Source organism: Ixodes scapularis, unplaced genomic scaffold (assembly GCF_016920785.2).
Source record: "Ixodes scapularis isolate PalLabHiFi unplaced genomic scaffold, ASM1692078v2 PGA_scaffold1__304_contigs__length_218370807, whole genome shotgun sequence".
In the NCBI taxonomy this organism is placed as follows: domain Eukaryota; kingdom Metazoa; phylum Arthropoda; class Arachnida; order Ixodida; family Ixodidae; genus Ixodes; species Ixodes scapularis.
This window is the reverse complement of record NW_024609846.1, coordinates 136,601,696-136,619,103: the sequence shown is the minus strand read 5'-3', so window position 1 is coordinate 136,619,103 and position 17,408 is coordinate 136,601,696. Positions and strand designations below refer to the sequence as shown.

The following is a 17,408-nucleotide window of genomic DNA, read 5'->3' as shown; positions in this document are numbered from 1 at the left end:
GGAGGTTGTGGCGGTGCAGTGCCGCATGGACAAGAATAGGGAGGTCATTTTCGCCTCCGTTTACTTACGCCCCGAGACCAGTCGTCGGAGTCGAGGGAACTTCTCGTGGCTGCGCCAGCTGCGAGTGCGATACCCGAAGGACCGGATACTTGTAGCCGGCGACTTCAACGCCCATCACCCCCGCTGGGGCTACAAGGAGGCGACGCCAAGAGGCCGCCACCTGGAAGAGGAGGCCGAAGCGGCAGACCTGGTGCTCGCAAACGATCTTGACTACCCGAAGCGCCACGCACTCCACTCGAACCAAAGAGACAGCATCCCGGACTTGACATGGGCCACCGCTGGCTTCGTGACGAACTGGCGGTGCGACTCGGACCCGCGTGGAAGTGATCACTACCCTATCTGGATCACACTCAACGTGAGGGTTAGAGCGAGACATGCGCGCACAACCAAAGTGACTGACTGGACCCAGTTTCGGCTGGCCCTTGAAACGACCATGGAAGAGGATGAGCCAGTAGTAGATCACATTCTCGGGGCTGCCAAGGTAGCCACAACATAAATCGAATTGACTGAAAACACGCCAAATCCAGACAAACACTTATTGCATCTATGGGAGGACCGCTCCAAGCTTCATCCCGAGTACTTGAACAACGGGCGTACCCACAAGGACCTAGTCAAGGTGCGCAACAAAACTGCGCAGGCCAGACGACATGTCAAGCAACTTTCCAGGGGACGATGGCTCGATCACTGTGCCTCGTTCGACGAGCGGACTGGTCTCCAGTGGCACACGTTTACAGCCATGTCCGGCCGCGCCAAGACACGGAACATTACAGGGAATGCGCTACTTGGCCTACAATGCACACAAGAAGAGTTTGAGAGCCAAGCAGCAGCAGCATTCTTCCCACAACCACCAACTGAACAGTTACCATCACCAGACATCTACACGCCCGAACTACCTGAGCGCAACGATGGTTCCGAGAGCCTATTCACGATGGCCGAACTCGTAGCCGCCCTCGAGAACGTCAATGTCCGCAGCGCACCCGGCAAGGATAATGTCACGTGGGCAATGTTACACAACCTACCCGAAGCCACGAAACAAACTCGGCTAGATTACATAAACGATATTTGGGTCAAGGACGAGCTCCCAGGATGGTGGAAGCACTCCGTGGTAACACCCATCCCGAAGCCGGGTAAACGGCCAGGCAGCGTTTCCCACCTACGTCCAATATCGCTCACGCCCACAGTATGCAAGCTGCTTGAACGAATGTGTGCGACGCGACTCAACTACTATCTGGAAGAAGTCGCCGACGGCTACTTTGACCCGGGACAGACCGGCTTCAGATGAAATCTCTGCACACACGACAGCCTATTCCTACTCAGGAGAATTGCAAACACCCACAAAAGAAGGCAGAAGAAACCTGGAATCCTTGTCGCTGTGGACCTCAAGAAGGCCTTCGACACCGTACGCCACGACGCCGCGCTAGGAGCACTGAAGAAGGCCTACCCCGGCACCAGGATACTCAATGTAGTCAAGTCTTTCATCAAACACAGGGCCTTCGAAATAAGATCAGGCAATAGAACACCCCAGCAATTCGAAAACAATACAGGAGTTCTGCAAGGCGCGATCCTCTCGCCCATCCTCTTCAATGTGGTGATGAGAGAACTGGCGCAACGACTCGAGCGCGGGGGTCAAGTGCGGTTGACCATGTACGTGGACGACATCACAATTTGGACGGAGCCCTCCGACCATCCAACCACAGAACGGGCGAGGGAGGCTATTCAGTGGGCCCTGGACACTATAGCCGAACGTGTGGAAGCCACAGGAATGAAGGCCTCCCCGGAGAAGACCCAGTAGCTTATCCTCGGAGGGGCAGACACTGAACGCAACAAGATTGACCTCTCTCTTGCGGGGGTGCGCCTGCAGCGTCCGCCGGAAGGCTGGATGCGCATCTTGGGCGTGCCTCTCCACGAAAAGGCAGGTGCTGGTACCTGGCTCAAACAGCTCGGCCCGGTATGGAAACGATTCGTCCACCTCATCAAGCGGATCTCTCACCGGTTCGGCGGTGCTGGCACGCAGGTTGCCCGAACGCTCGTAATGTCTGTGCTCACATCGCGAGCGTGCTACGGCGCGACTTGTTTCGACTTGACGAAAGCACAACGGGCCAAACTGGAAAGCCTCTATCGCGAAGCGCTTAGAGTTGTCACGGGGCTTCCAAGACATACACGGGTGGAAGAACTATACCGTTACGCAGAACTGCCAACACTTGACAGTATCATCCAAGACCGGAAGAAGGGTGCGGCCGAACGCCGCGAACTCACTCAATAAGGCCGTAGGTTGCTCGACTATGACTGGCAGACTTCGCCTGCAGTAGATATCCCACCTCGCCTTGCGCCGTGGGAAGACGTGCAAGTTCTGGCCCCCAAACCAGTACCTCGAAAGACCAGCAAGTTCGGCCACAATAGGCAACGTCAGACAGTTACAGATAATGCCAAACCATCAGATGATCCATACGAAACTACAGGTTACACCGATGCATCCTGGAATCCCGAGAACAGACGAGTGGCCCTGGCGGAGACGGACCTCCACCACCCACCGCAGACGCTGCACCTCCGATACGAGACCGACCTCTCAGTGGCCGAGCTAGAGACCCTCGCCGTCTACCACGGCATCGCGTGAGCGGCCGAACTCAAAAATGACACTCACAAGATTACAATATGCACGGACTCGCTGGAAGTACTTAAGGCGTTGTCCAGGGCACCACGAAGAGCAACTGCGGCCTACGACGTCAAGATGCTTTGCGAGCAACTACAGGGCACAAGGCATATAAAAACCCAGGTGCTTTGGGTTCCGGGCCACTCTGGCAATCAAGGCAACGAGGCTGCGCACGACCTGGCGAGCGAGGCACTTCCAACCGCTCGCAGCACACCGCCACGCCTCGCCTCGCCAGACCGCGACCAGACCCCGAGGCCGAAAAGCTCCGACGCAAGTTGGAATGGCGCAGAGAGCTCCGAGCACAAATACCACACAATGAGCATCCCCTACCCCAGGGGCTCCCTCGAGGCGCGCAGGTGGTCATCCACAAGGCCAGGACGGGTGCCGCCCTAACCGAGGACGTCTTGGCCAAATGGCACGCTTACACCAAGAAGCACCAAAACCAGTCACCGGTGAACGACGAACTGGAAGAGCCTTCTGCGGACCCCAGCCCTTGTATTGTGACATGCCGCACGTGCGACATTGGAGCCCGCCCTACGATCCAGCATTTACTGTAGAACTGCCCCGGTCTAGAAGCGATAAGGGCGAAGCACAGAGGTTGTGCTTCGCCATTGACTCCCTCGAGGCGTGGACTACCCCACAGACCGACGCCCGTCAGACGTTACTCTCGCTCTGGGAGTTTGTCCGCGAAGCCGGGATAACCGGAAAGATATAATGCCCTGTTCCTTACCCTTTACCCCCCCCCCCCCCCCCACATCCCCAGCATTAGGCCATAGAGCCATCCTTGTGCAATAAAATGTCCTCCTTCTCTTCCCACTCCTGTAAGAATTCTGACAAGGACTGACAGTACGTGAAATAAATAAAAATACATAAATAAATAAATAAACATGAGGAGACTAAGGAGGACAGACACTGGACGCTTGAACCGACCTAACTGATAACGAATAATAATAAAAGCAGGAAGGTTGTTTCGGGAGAGGGCGAAATGAGAAAAGGTGGAACGATAAGGCCGTTTTGAGCTGAGTCAAAACGGGAAGGGTGAATCGGGAATGGATCAAAACGGGAGCTACACGTTTGGCAACCTTGATTTTCTCAGTGACGAGACAAATAGATCGCGTCTCGGAGAAAACTTCCGGAATATTGATAATAGTAAAAGGCGTAGTATCGGAGAAGTCAAGAATGATAGTTTAAAGGTAATCAAGCTCTTTATAACTGCATCATCTGAGCGCATACGACAATTAGGATATTCGTCTAGTTACAAAATTAAAATTGGGTGTTTTGGAGCCACGCATCTTCTTATTACCCAGATATTATTTTCCCAGCCCTTACATTTATGTCAGATAAAAGTACATACGCGCCAGGTTTGTCGGTTATATTTTCACCATCCGAATAGTTTTCTTTTTTTAAATTTATTACGCTTATTTTTATTTCGTGCATGCTCGTTACACGCCTAGCACGAGAACTCGACTTTCTTGCATAATATTTTATAATGGCACGTATGCGTTCTAGATACATTGAGGCACAGATTAAATATATAAAGTTAATCGCATGCGAGGAATGTCACGCCACTTTGCTAGCAAAATTGAAAGAACGCACTTGCAACTTGCAGGTGCATGTTCACAGATCGATGTTCACGCATATATGGATTCAAAAATGAACAATTGGTGATTTCAGATAATATCGATCAGAGGGTAACTTTTTAAACGGGGCTATAAGATTGAATCGATATTAATATGTGTATCAATCGGCTCTTGAGATATTAGCACGCAATCGCGTGATCAGAACCGATAAACAATCATTTCTGGAAAAAGAAAAAAAAAAGACAAAAAAAACGTAATTTTCTTTTCTAAATTTGCATTACTTTTTTTGCTGTGAATGGATCTCCATGGTTCTAAAAAAAAAGCTTGTTTTATTACATCATTAAATAAAAAAAGAAGATACTGCCCCTCTACGAAATTGTTTTTTAGTCTGAGCGGTCAGTGCCCTCAACGTCAAACTATTTCAGCTTTTATTAAATTAACACATAATTTTCATTTTTTTATTCTTATTACATCGTTAAGACACAATTAAATAAAGGATGGGAAAGAGGAACGCACAATATATTAAAAGCGGCTCACAAAACGACCACTTTAAAGCACACTTGTACGTAGTTCAAGTACTCTATCGAAGTTACTGTAGTTGAACTACTTGTCTGAGTAGTTTAATAACTTTCAATTACATGTTTATTTCGGTAATTAGTAGTTTAATGTCATTACGTTTTTCGAGTAATGTCTACTCCAATTACAGATTACTTTCGCATTTTAGGGGTAGGTTAGCTCATCAACAAACTCCCGCACAAGAAGGAGATAAGATGTTGGAAGATCAGCTCACATTTACAAAAAGTGGGAAGCATCTTGCGTAGGCAGGGAGGAGTTATTTGGAGGGTCCCAAACACCCTAAAAGTTTTACAAGCCCGCCCTGCAAGAATAATGCTACGAGGCGCGGGGAGCGGAGAGACGCATCGCAAGTGACGCCGAGTAACTGCGGGATTTGCGCCGAAGACGGGCGTTTTTCTGTGTACTTAAGCTCAAAAAAACTTTACGGATTTGAAGAAAGGGTTTGTCCCCGCTTCACCCCTACGTAGGAAATCTCACCCACTACAGGAGCTGTACGCACTGGAGGCAAGAAAATGCAGCACCCGCTCTGAAACTCATCTGGTGCTGCCGTAGTTCGTGCTGTACTTGAAGAATCGCGTGCAAAAGGACAACGCAAATGTGACCTTTTGGTGCGGCCTTTTGTCCCGAAACTAAGAATATGCAAGTCTTCCAAGATTGTTTGAGAAACCTTAATAATTGCCCCAGAGGTAAAACGAATAAAAATAAATTAACAAGCAGTATTGAGAAGTACTTTAAGTACACAGTACTTAAAGCACTATATCAAGTATGTATAGAAAGCTTGTACATTACTTGAAGTGCATTCTGTGAGCATGTACTTCTACTTCACTAAAGTATTTTTTTTCTTTGGTACTTTCCGAGAAAAGTGCAACTGCCCACAACAAAGTACACTCGCCAAATAAAAAAAAATGCCGTATTATCATGAGGAAACGCTCTATCGTCTTTCGAAACGTCATCAGATCAATTCTCCGAGTGAAATAATGGCGACTATAAGACCGATGCAAATTTAAGCCTTATAGGTTGATTGTGTTAAATAGCTTGTCAGCGAGAGCCAAACAACTACTATGCGGCGACTTGACTTTACCCAATATTTGCTGCCATTTCCGATAAGAAACTATTACACCTCTGATTTTCCCTGAAGCAATGTACACCTGTTAAAAAACAACAAAAGTAAACAAACAACACTGTATCAGGGATGAAAGGGCATCCTGAAAGAGTGTGTTAAAAAAGTACCTATACTTTACTTTGAAAGTGCTTTGTATATATTATACTTTACGTTTTCATGTACATTGCACCCGGTGTACTTAAAACATTACTTGAAGCAGATAATCTATCATTTACCTTGTACTTTACTCACAACTATAGAAAAGCGAACACTCCCTGCAAAGTCGAGCTCCGGCAGTACTAAACATCAAATTAGATATGATACATCCGCAGTACATCATGGATTAAAAAAACAAAAATGCAGAAAACAAATAGGCACGCAGAAGCAGAACCAGGTGTTAAAGCCTTTCTGTGAAGCTTCATATTTGGCTAGTTGAATTTTACTAATGGTTCAAAACCTATGAAAATTTTCGTTACCATAAAAATATAAACATAACTTCAAAATCTGATATGCTACTTTTTCCGGTAATTAGTAATTTACTCAATTACTTCCCATTTGAATAATTTCTGCTCTACTCGAATTGCTTTTGCAGCCAATAGTCGCTAACTCAACTTACAGTTTTAGTAACTTTTAAGTGCAGACGTACAGCCTCGGTTTTCTGCATGGACGATAATCCACTTAGCGGTCCCCCTCTCCTAAGCTGCGAGTGTAGTCGTGTTAGGGGAAGGTAAAATGTAGAGAAGATATAGGAAAATGAAAGGCGGGTTAAAGTGTAAAGAGCGGAGTGTACGTCGGGCCTTTGAGGAATAATGGATGGTGCGTCTGTTGGCCGGTAATATGTTTTTATTTACCAAACGTTATGGTCATATACCTAAATAGTAACTAAATGAACCAGATTCGTAGAAAATTCCTGCATAAATAACACTAGACCGCAAAAACCATATACCCACAATGGGCCCAAAGTTATATCTGCGGGCACCGCTGAACTGACCAGTTACGTTTGATGATGTAATAAAACTAATTTAGTGACACGTTTTAAACTTTTTAGGCTTCAGCTAGAGACGGACACATTATCGCAGGTTGATATTGCCGCCTAGAACTGTTGCTTCGCCAGCCAGTCGCGCTCGCCTAAATCGCGGTTAAAAAGATATTCGTTTATTATAGGATAGCATGGTTGACGAAGCGGGGCAAATATTTCCCGCGTTGGCTTTGGATTCCCCACTTTTGTCCCAATTTTAGCGAGACTAATCACCCCTCTGATATAAACTTGCACAAAATCGAATTGCCATCGCGTGACAATTTAACTGTTGAGTAATGCTAAAATTAAAACCTAAAATAATTGGTGCATTACGAGTATTAGCAACTGCGTGCAGGACTATTTTATAGGGCGCAAAGTGAGGGAGTTTAGTAAGTTTTAAAAGAATATTTAATAATTTATTTTCTATTGAGGAGAAACGATAGAGGTTTTAATTACGCGCTTAGGTCGCATAACACAAAAAGGACTACTTAATAACTTCCTTCTGAGAAACAAACCTGCGCGCATTGCCAAATTCATGGAACTTTTACCGAGATTATAGTATAGCTCTTCAGGAATTTGTTCCTGCCTTAAAGCTCGTGTACTCTCATCATGGCGGTTTCTCGGTCTTTATTTTTAGCTACACTTTCACCACACTATCTATACACTATTGACTGGTCGGATTTGGCATATTTTCGAATTTGTATAAAAGAAACTAATTTGCGTTTCGATTGGTCTCGTGCACAGCGAGCCACAATTTGCTTGGAGAGTATTTTCGCTTTACTGAATTCTGCATTGGCTGGCTTCAGGTCAGAGCACGGCAAGATGCAAAAAGCTACACAAACACAGATATGCAGTCTGAGAGTGCGCCGTTTTTCTCGCATTCACGACACTTATTGTATAAGTTGGAGCTGACACGTACAAACAAAGACGACGTGACTTTGCGTATTTGAAGTTGCTTGATTTGACAATCGGCTTGTGGTATTTGTTGGACCACGTTGTAGTGCTGAAACATAGTCCCGCTCCAGTTCGAAACCGTTACTGTGTGCGGTAATTGAGGGCACTAAATTGTATATTTACGGTTGTTTTCATTCTTTTTTTTCTAGATGGCCTCATGATTTGACCAAAGTAAATGCGTATTACTCGCCGCTAGAAAACTCAGCTGGTAAAGTATTTTGCTGCGTTTTAATGGTGTAGGACTGCAGGCAATTGATACTAATCTTTTGTTGCTTTTCCTTTCGCAGTATTGACGGCTGTAATCTTACAACACCCGTTTTACAGCTTTGGAATGCCATCGTGAGTTTCCCTTAAAGTGTTTTCAGAAAGTGTATCTGGCATGTATTTCTTTTTTTAAACAAATTAACGTGCGTGGGGTATATTTATTCTTACCGCCAACGGATGCAGGTCAGTAAAACTGGGAACACTGGGATGGATATTAGGACACGAACTTAACCACGCATTTTATGGTGGTATGTAAAGTTGAGTAAATATATATATGTATAAGTATATATATATATTTTTTTTAATGGACTAAAATTATAATTATGTTCTAGGGAGTTACTATGACAAATATATGGAAACAAGCGCGACTGGTTGAATGAGGAAGCGAAGGAAACATTTATGGAACGCGAGAACTGTGACAGGGGTCTGTATAAAGATCAGATGGAAGAGAAAACCTGCATGAAGGTAAATAAAGTTTGCTTAAACGTTTGTCTTCTTAGGCCTTCAATATTTGAATATGCATGAATTTCCAACAGATCAATGAAAACAAAACACTTAACGAAAATATTGCCGATATTAAGGGTTCAGAAACTGCATTTTAGGTACGTATGCGAGTAATAAAATGCTATACAAATTTGGGATCTGTAAATCATTTTAGTTGTAAAAAAACAACTACAGATATAAGAGTTATTTTCTTTCGCAGGCGCATCGGGGACTATTGCCGCAGTTTCCTAATCACACGCAGCGACTTCCCTGTCTCAATGAGTCCAACCCTGACAAGTTGTTTTTCATCTCACTGGCATATGTGAGCCAATTATATATACGTATATTGCATATTTAATAAAAAACCAAAAGTTATGAAACATTAATATTCGTTCAAAACTAATACATTAATCGTATAGCTATTTGAGTTTGTAATACAGTACATTAGTTTTGAGCATTGCATACGATATGTAACTTTTTCGGTCGTGACAAATTCGGAGTGGAAAGGTGTCGCGTTTATAACAATTTGACATGAAAAAATGAAAGCCGCTTACAACTCCCTGTAACGCCGAATTAGAGCGCAGCTCTTGAGGAGGAGGAGGGAAGGGCACTGGGGGGGGGGGGGTTAAACTAACCAGGGGGGGGGGTCACGTGACCCCCAATGCCGATGATGTCATCACTGACGTCACTGATGACGTCATCAGTGACGATGACGATGCGGGTACCGATGACGTCATTAGTGACGTCACTGATGACTTCACCAGTGATAATGATGATGACGATGCGAATGTCGGTGACGTCATCAGTGATGATGACGATGACGATGCGGATGCTGGTGACGACATCAGTGACGTCACTGATGACGTCATCAGTGATGATGACGATGACAATGCGGATGTCGGTGACGTCATCAGTGATGATGACGATGACGATGTGGATGCCGGTGACGTCATCAGTGATGATGACGATGACGATGTGGATGCCGGTGACGTCATCAGTGATGATGACGATGACGATGTGGATGCCGGTGACGTCATCAGTGATGATGACGATGACGATGTGGATGCCGGTGACGTCTTCAGTGATGATGACGATGCGGATGCCGGTGACGTCATCAGTGATGATGACGATGACGATGTGGATGCCGGTGACGTCATAAGTGATGATGACGATGACGATGTGGATGCCGGTGACGTCATCAGTGATGATGACGATGACGATGCGGATGCCGGTGACGTCATCAGTGATGACGATGTGGATGCCGGTGACGTCATCAGTGATGATGACGATGACGATGTGGATGCCGGTGACGTCATCAGTGATGATGACGATGACGATGTGGATGCCGGTGACGTCATCAGTGACGATGACGTCATCGGGGGGTCACGCGACATCGGCGGGGGTCACGTGACCTCGAGGAGGGGGCCACGTGACCTCAGGGGAGTCACGTGACTTCGGGGGGTCACGTGACCCCCCACGAGGTCACGTGACCCCGGTGGGGGGCTCGCGCGGTGCATTATGGGACATTTCCCATGATGCACCGCGCGGTTACGCCGACGCCGACGCCGACGGCGACGCCGACGGCGACGGCGACGCCGATGCCGCTCAAGCCGGAAACGGCCCCCTAAGAGCTGCGCTCTAAAAAGTTATTTGCGAAAAGCGTCGGGTGACTAATTATTACAAAATAAGACTCTACCATTATCTTTTCTCAGGTTATATTTTCCAGGGGTTCATCTTAATTGATCGGAAAGGAGGCCTTGCTTAGCAGTTCAATAGTGCTACCGCCTTTTGTCAAGATAATATTTGAACCATCTATACTGATGTTTCTTTAACAAATTCTTACATAAGTCATGATGTCCGTCTTTGAGGTCTCATTTTTCAGAAGTTCTGAAACCCGCTCTAAAATAAATATTTGCTGCCACAGCAGTAGAAAAAAAAAAATCAACTTTGTGTTTTCGTTTGAGTGCAAAACCCTGTTTACATGTTCCTTCGCAATGCTGCATTAACGACACGAAAACAGGGTGATTAGAACGCTTTTATCGGCAATTAAGTGAATAATTTACAGAAAAGTAACTCTACAATATAGTTTCATATGCAGAACGGTATATTACGTGATAGGATGTTTCATACAAAAATTGTGTGCGAGGACTTCCACTTCTTAGTGTTGTCGGCCATGAGCGCCTGCCTGCGCAATGCAAAGGGTTGCAGCTAATGCTAATAGTTTTTGTGTAACTTAAGTAAACTAAATATTTCATGCGACAAGTTTTAACAAAAAATAGTTCAATTAACTTGCTCTGCACTATACGTTTCGAATACTTAAAAAGTATTGCTTTCTAGAATCATTCACTGCCGAGTTTTGCGACTCCCCAAAATTGTCTGTAGGGAGAAAAAAAAACGATGTAGTTTTAACTCAATCGCCGCAGTTCGGCGACGTCACCGGACACGTCACGGTGCAGTTCGCTTCCGATGTAGTTTGTAGGCGATGGAGATTAGGCTCCTCCCACCGGCGACGTCACGATGCAGTTTCTCAACCGCGTTTTCCAGCATAGACAGACTGGACAGATAAGAGGCGGCAGAGAAATCGCCGCATGCCCGGCGGCAATCGCGGCACGTATTTTTAAAAATGAATGCAGTTCACGCTTACTTCTGCCCTAGATAAAAAGGATAACAAAATTCACGGGAGAAAAAGCTACAGAAATTTCCTCCCAACTGACGTTTCCTTTTTTTTTTTTAAGTGCTTCAGCTTCTCTTTAAAGGGGTGATGATATTATATTGGGTTGGAATGTTCATGACTCTACAGAGACCTACTTGTTCAAGCCTGGCCCAAGGGTGTACCAATTACACCCCCTCCCTATCGAAAATTCCATCAAGATACGTAATTTAGGACAGTGACTGCCAGTCAGCAGCCTTGGTGGAACGTGCCCTGATGGTCCATCGGATGACGTCTGACTGCCACTGCCAAGGGAATTTCATCAACAAGGGCAGCTTTTATATAAGAGTAAAGCTATGCGCACTCATAAATATCGCCAAATGCCTCGACAAAACAAAATGTTCTAGAAAAAAAAGAAGAAAAAACAAGCAGGTCCACCGCGGATCGAACTCGCGTCCACTTGCGTACAAAGCGGACACCTTAACCTCTATACTATGTCTTTTTTTTCTTTATTGCCCCTATGCTATGCCGTCCTCTTCTTTCTTTATTCAGCCTATGCTATGCCATCGCTTAGGAAACTCGATTTGACCATTCGTTTTATACGAGTTTAGCGGAGTGCGTATAGCCATTTCCGTCCGAAGTGCACTCCGGAGTGCCTATAGCTTTACTCTTTATATCAAGCTCCAATTCCGAGGTGACAATCTTGTTTGGCTATGAAACGGTTCACAAGCCGAGGTGGCCATCTTGCATGGCTGTGAAACGGTTCAAAAATCCTTAAGATGATTTAATTCATGACATCAAAAATCAGGAAAAGTATGTACCCGTCCCTTGTCCCCCCCCCCCCCCCCCCCCCGTCCTTTTGAAATTTGCGTTTTTCAGGCAAAAGGGAAATTCGTTTACAAACGGGACCACATGCACCGTAAGCATGTTTCAAAGAAACGCCCTCGATGTCTGAACGTTTCGGGACGACCGTATACACTTTAATTCACAAAACCTATGCGACTCCGTTAAAGCTAGAGAGCAAGCATGCGTGCTACGACAGACAACCCTGGCTTCCACGGACGAACGCAAGCAGCAGACATATCTGAACTACGCTCGCGGATGCTTTTTGTCTGCACTCTTCATGAAACAATAATAATGAGGTGCGATACAGCGGCAAGGCCAATAGCCCATGTCAGATAGAAAGGTATAAACTTTCTAGCCCAAACCTCTCGGACCGATTCAGGAGCATTTTAGTATTGCAGCGCGAGATTCCGACAATGAGCGCATCGCTCTAAAGAATGCTTCGGCTGCATATGGAGTTAAGCCTTCAGCATGTTATGCAAAGCACTCGTACCCATCAATCGCCGTACTTCAGTTCTACTCACCTGCCATGTAGAGTACTTTCGCGTCGTAGAACGATCCTTTTCTTTGCGCGTCTCCGGCCTAGTAGACCTGGTACACCTTGTCGTCTTCAACTACACCGCTAAAGTCCCTTACATCGTCAAAACTCCCGACAGGCTGGGTCTTGTCGAGTAGAAATTCTACTAAACATAAGACATTGTAGAGCTCGGGCAGGATTGACAGGTTGGAGCAAGCGGGCAAACAAAACGAGTCGATAGCGATCGTTCATGGAATCTCGGCGAAGCTGGCGAAGCCTCTATGGGCGAAGCGAAAGTGGCGTGTTCGGCGTTTCGGCGGGCTTCTGATCAGGGTTGTTGGTCGGTTGCGCGTCATATCTCTAACATCAGCGGTTTTATGGGCTCACGCCCCGAAATCGTTTTCTCGTGCATAGAATATTTGTCGTATTCACAGATTTGACGAAATAGTGGTATCCGAACGAACTTTACGTCCTTTGACCGTACGTCTGTCTGCACGTCAAAGCTTTTTGACGTACAGTCAGAGACAATCGATGTACAATCAGAATCGCCACCAAGACATCTTGCTGGCACTTCGCGGCGGCCGACTGCCACCAGGAAACCATCAGAAAGCCGACATGCGGGGTCTGACTGGAGTTTGACTGTCGGTCAGAGTAACTTGTTGGCCAATCAGACATGCTTGACGTACAGTCAGGCACAGTCAGTGGTCCACTAGAAAACATTGACTGCCAAACAGGGTTACGTTGATGAATTTTTCATTCAAACTGTTTTATATTAGACACCCCAAAACTTCAGTTTTACGTACAGCGCACTGACGTCGTACTGACGGCCCCAACCTTTACGAGAGGCTTAATGACGTTGAAATATACTATATATTGAACAGCTAAAGTACGTATCAAAGTCTGCAAAAAAGAAAGAAAAAGGACACTGAGGTTTTGCAGTAGAGACAAGCAAATACCCATTGCGTTTTTTTTTTTTAAATCAATCACTGGTACATTAGCTATTTTTAACAAGTTGTACAACTCGGCTATCAAGCCGCTCGTGAAAGTTGGTAGCGTCGGTTCAACGTCAGCACACTGTACGTTGAGCTGAAGTTTTGGGGTGTCTTATATGGAACAAGGAGTGTAAGAATATACCCTGTTTTACTGCGTGATTTATACTCCCACGGACTGCCATTGATTTAGAAGCTTCGTGGTCGCGGGGGAATTGCGAGGATAAGAAGGCACCATTTCTTTCAGTCCTGCCTTCGCAAAGCTTGATGACGTAATTGTGGAATTAAAACCACAAGCCCGAAGACAGTCGAGCGTGGCTCATGTATTGGGCACGAGATCTGCCTGAGCACCCAACTTCCGATCGCAGCAATCAATGCCTTGGCATATACGAGGATATACTCCGTCTCACCTTATATTGTGCCGCAGCGAAAGTTAAAAGCTGGAGCTAATAACGTTAGTGGCTGCCGTTATAACGCGAGAGCTTGTTCGGCCGAGATGTTCCCTAGAGCAAGGAGCTCGCGCTTGTAGCCTTTTATGCTGGACATAAGGTGAAAGAGAGTATAGTGGCTCGTGGTCGAACCATTACGGTGATGAGAATAGCCAAATCCTAACAATGCGTGGAGGTCAGCACGCGTTTTCTTCTTTGCCGATACTAGCGAGTGACTATGATTAACGTTGGGGGCATAGGATAGGCACCAGGCAACATGGCCGCGTTTTATGGGTGCGAGTTGAGGAGATGTACCATGCTCATAATTCTCGGATTTAATTGCCGGCTCTCATTGCACAAAAAGAAATCTAAGAAACTTAAGTCGGTTATTAACGTTACCGAGTGATTCTGAGTAGTGTTTAGAGAAAGTACAAAAATCATTTCATGACCCCTTCAGAGAGGCCGGGCAACAATATCAAGTAGGAATGTTTTGCTATTTAGACAACCATGCTGGCACTGTGCTCTGTTTCATAATTAGTGTACAACAAAGCTGCTGATGCCAGCCTGGGATTTGATCTCTCAGATCATTTGCACGCTTTGTATTGGAATCGAAACTATAGATGAATTTACGCACTCCCGCCAGAACCTTTGACAGCGTTGTATTCTAATGATAAAACGAACTATAGTAGGACCTAGAGCCGCTAAATAAGCTGCTCTTAGAGTAACGACACTTACCCATATTACCGCGCGCGCAGCTGGCAAAGTAGGCAGCGCGCGCGTGGCCTAACGGTTGTCGCGCTTGCTTTCCACGGTGAAAGCCAGGGTTCGATTCCTGGCCGCGGAGGCACATTTTTGTTGACTCTGTAAAGTAATGTTCTGGTAAATTCGAGATTCATCTTGCTGATTTGAGGTTAGAATGTTCTACGCGCCGAACCTCTTACGCCGAACGATCCAGAAACCCACGAGGGTACATAGGGATTCCGCCAGGCGAGCGGAGTCAGTTTCGCCCCAGCGTTCGACTCTGCTGCTACGCCGACTTCGACGCCCGCGACGCTCTGTTATTATCTTTTGTACCCTTTTATTTTTGGCACAAGTTCGCCACATTAAACGTTTATTTCTTCCTGTTTATTTATAGTTTTTTTAGTCACCACCCGTGACAATATTGGTATTCGAAATCTTGGTTGCTAGGTGCCTAAAGTATTATCGGAAATGACATAAACAACTTTTACGTTATCCACAAATGCTTAAACAGTGCGCGACAAAGCAAAGCAGCATTACTTGAGAGCCCTCACACCTGCTCTAAGCTGAGGAAGTCGCACTGTTGAATCACGATGATTGGCAGAGGCGTCTGCTCTGTGCTAAGCACCAAGATGGCGGCGCCGACAACAATATCGGGGAACGAAGTACCGATACTCTAAGCGTAGCTCATTTAGTGACTCAAGTGGGACCCAAGTGTGCACGTAAGCCATGCCACCGGCCAAGAAGCTCCTTTTGTCGCTACGCGATATTAAGGATAAAAGCGGACGGTTTCTTTCAGTCCTTCCTGGGCAAAATATGATGACGATGTTGTGGGGATTATTTTGTTAGCGTTGCCAATAACACGGTTTTCAGGAATATATAATCAATATTCGCAATCCCCGCGATTACGATAGTTAAATCCGGCTTGTACAGTGAAAACAAGCACTGCGTGAGCACTCTGCTTTCGGTTTGGGGTTGCGACAATCAACGCATCGACATGCATTCGGGTGGTGGCTCGTGCCCAAGCGCTGCGATGACGGTAATAGCCGGACTTTAGCAATGTCCCGAACTCAGCGATTGCCTTGTGCTCTGGCAACCCTAGCGTGTGGCTATGATACAGATTAGCGGCTTGTAATCGGCTCTCGATCACGTGGCCACTTGTTCCGGTTGCGAGTTGAGAGGGAAAGCGCTGGTTGTTTTTCCTCAATTTATGTTCTGCGGCTCTCATTGCGTGGAGAAAGAAACTAAGAACATTTTCATAGGAGGGTGATTCCACGTCAATTCATGCAATGATGGTCCGGGTAATATTTTAGATATTTTTGTTAAAAATGTATATGAAAGCCATGTCTTTGGGAGGAACATTCAACTGGATATGAACGCCGTAACAATTTTTTCGCTGAGATATAAAATAGAGAAGCTTGAGGCGTGGAAGTTGAGAAGATTTCATAATGCTACTTTGCACAGTCGTCATTTCCTTATCAAACCTTTCACGGCACCATAACTTTTTAATAGGTTTTACAAAGGTTATAGAACACATACATAAACAATTAAAAATACCAATAAAATATTTCTATGCAAACAAAAATATCAAACATGGCATAAAAACGCGTTTTAGAGACATATTCACAATTTTTTTGCAAATAAACCATCTTTTATAATACTTCACAAAACATATCAAAATACGGGTTTTTAAATATTCTTTACGGATATGTAAAAATTATATGCCCACCCTTAATTGTCTTCTTGTTATTAACGCGGAAATGCGGCTAATTTCTCAAAAAGTGGCAAGATTGAGCGTCGATATTTAAAAAGCTCCATATTCTATCTTTTTTTAACTTCCCGTGGCACTTTACAGTGACTCGAACTAACCTGTGATGGCAAAAGATTGAGTAACATATGACCTCCAAGCGGGAAAAGCTACGACAAACCTTCACTCGGAGCAAGCCAACGTCTTCGTCAAGGCGGCTTTGCCGTACAGCACCAAACGTTTTGAGCGTTAGTTATGGCATGTATTTTATATTATTAAAATTCTTTTTTTTATAACGCTGAGTATTAGTGACGCGAAAATGGACTTTGAGCTGGAATGCCATTAATTAGCTTACAATTCTGAGGAACGAAACGGCCCCACTGTGCGAATTCGCTAACTATGCATACATAAGCTTAAAACTCTCAGTTATGCGAGTGGCCATGTATACATCCGGCCTCTCGGCATATGATGACTTCCACAGATGAGAAGCCTGGATTCCTCTAACAGGTTTTATGGTGGTTCACTCTGCTTGCTTTACCGCATGAAACGCTCGAACCCGTTCCACAGACAGGTGGAACATGCAGACATTTGTTACTTTTTTTACGTAGCACTTCCACAAAGTCTTTAGCGGTGGCAATCGTTGAGTTGAGCGAAGATCTCAACTTGGTGAGCGTTGGTTCTTCCACCTACTTCATCACAAGCGCTTTCTCCGTGTCCAGTGGCTGAAAAGATCCATCTTGCCGAAGAGTGCGGCTTCCGAGACAATTCGTGGAATTGGAAGCTATTCTTGAAATGCGCCGCCGCTCCGT

The 17,408-nt window shown here is 45.6% G+C and overlaps 1 pseudogene; it reads left to right on the top strand.

The window, feature by feature from the left end:
• The window catches only part of LOC8039204, a 95,763-nt pseudogene that overhangs the window by 75,033 nt on the left and 3,322 nt on the right, over window positions 1–17,408 (top strand).